Below are 2,660 nucleotides of genomic sequence, written 5' to 3' on the forward strand. Positions count from 1 at the left end.
ATTAAAATTATTTAATATTTTAATTTCAATGTCAACTATTTAACTATCAACATAATTTATCAATTTAAATATAATGTTGGTATAAACTATTATTAGTTTAATGCTACTATTTTTGAATTGTCAATCTGTTATACATATTGGTTAATTTAAATAGGATATTAAACATCTAAAACATAAATAGAAAATTAATTTAAACATTTCTCTTCCTAATCAAAACTTCTCTAAGTTGTAACGTGTCCCTCTTATAAACACCTTCATTCCACGTGTAATTTTCTCCTATTTTCTCAAAAATTCTTCCCGCCCATTGCATTATAAACGAATTCAGACTCATTAATCAAAAAGTCAAAAGTTAAATAATCCAAATACAATCACAATCAAATTCAAATCAAGATATTAGAAAACAATTTTTTTGTTTCTTATCAATCTTTTACCGCCAATACCTTCTTTGACGAATCCACACATTTTCCTACTAATCAACAAATCTGTTACCATATTATGCTTGGATTAAACTTCATTTTAAATATATCGTACATCATATTGCATAAAATAAGCAATGGTTTTTTCATATGTTTATATTTTTCCAAATATATATGCTTTATAATTGGAATTAAATCGATTACAATATTAAATTCGAATGATTTCTTTCACTTATAAATTCAAAACCCCTAAATTCTTTTCCACAATTTGACGTCTTTCGCATTTGCTTCGTAGTTGAAACGAAAAAGACTCTGCAATTATGGTAAAGCATCCCCAAACAACTATGTCGACTTTTTTTTTGTTTATCATGTATTTTTGTTTTGATTATTTCTATATTCTTCTCCTTCTGATCCTTTCTGTATATGTTATCTTATAGGTAACCACGTTTAATAGATTAAAGTTTACTTATACCACCAAACATTAATTTTTCTAATTATTAAATATTTTTATATCATTCTTTATAAACTACGTGCTATTGATTTTGTGCAGAACCTAGAAGTGCACAAAAACATTTATTTCAGATCTGGTTTGGTTTTAAAACTGATTTGGATTGATCAATAAAGTCAAAACCGGACCTAGCCTAAACTGGTTCAAATGCAAACTAAATTTGAATCAAAATAATTCGAACATATAGGAATATGTGTGTTATGTTCATCTGAATTGACTCTAAAAGTTCGTGTCATAAACTTGTGGAAACATATGTCATTCTACAATGATGACATTTGATCCATTGAATTAATCTTACTTGATGAACAAATATCTTACACTCTACATATTAATGATTTTTTACAAATACACATTCAAGTACAATTACTTATATAGTTTATCATATATTTTTTTTATTGGGAAGCAAATCTAAGTTACCGTCTACAAAAAATTTATGTATCGATTTAAAAATATATGAAAGGATGGGTCGGCTTTTTACATCACAAGTTCAAGTTTTATATCACAAAAGCCCAACAGTTTCAAATTAACTCCTCAATATCAAAAACTAACATTTGTCCAAGATACTATTGTTAAAGAATGTGCAAAATTTTCTAGATCTAAAATTGGATTTTCATTTGTTGACTATCAATTTGTACTCTCATTCCTACATCCTCAAGATACATTTGTTAGTTAGTTAGTATTTACAATTTTAATTATAAACTAAAAATTAAATTAATCTTAATTATGTTTATCTGCTTTATATTATCTCTTAAAATTTCAAACGACTCTTCATTCGTTTGTTTTTTTTCCTTTTACAAATGTTATTGGATTGGTAGTTGCTATTAGCGAGATGATGAGGGATAATATTGATAAGTCTCAACACAGGCTAACCATTCACATCCAAGATGCAAAGTTTGTTCTCTTATATATTTATATTTGTAGTCTATATTATGTTAAAAACAACTTTTAATAAACAATTTTTGAATTTTCAGTGCTTTGCAACTCCATGTAATTTTGTGGGGTGATTATGTGTACAAGATGTAACATTACATAAATAACATTCCACCAAATCAACATGCCGTTGTTATACTTCAGTTTGCACATATTACTGTTTGGAGAGGTATATTTTTTTATTATCAACACACTTTATCATCTATGATTACTAAACTAATTATTATTATTTTTCTTATAGATCACCCGAGTGCTAACACCTACTTTACATCTTCAAAGTTGTTCATTAACTCCGACATCGATGAAATTACTCTTGTCAAAAAAAGGTAACACATTTTCATGTAGGTTCTAATTATACAAAAGTTCATTTCAACAGTACTAAATATGAGTACTTTATATAATTTACAGTTAAACATGGATGATCGTCTTGATTCGTCTTCAAATACGATTTCAGCTATTGAGTCTAAACAACTTTCTGAATTAGGTGAATTCATAGTTAAAACTAAGCTAAAGACTATTGGTGAGATTTTTGAACCCCTTGAGCTATTTATTTTAAGTTTTTAAACTTGTAGATTGTTATATCTTCTTTTTTTTTTAAAAAATCTCTTTTCTGTTTCAATGGTTTGCAAATTTCATTTTATATATACTATAAATACTTGTCATTATAGGAATGGAAGATAATAATAATATGTCTATATGGATCATAATGAATCTTTAACATACAAATCTTAAATTGAAATTTACCTTAATAATGCTGCAATAACCTTCCAATAACTATATGTCTATACAAATATAGCATCACAAAC

The sequence above is a fragment of the Lactuca serriola genome, chromosome 6 (assembly GCF_051521515.1).
Source record: "Lactuca serriola cultivar US96UC23 chromosome 6, Lser_US96UC23_V15, whole genome shotgun sequence".
Classification (NCBI taxonomy): domain Eukaryota; kingdom Viridiplantae; phylum Streptophyta; class Magnoliopsida; order Asterales; family Asteraceae; genus Lactuca; species Lactuca serriola.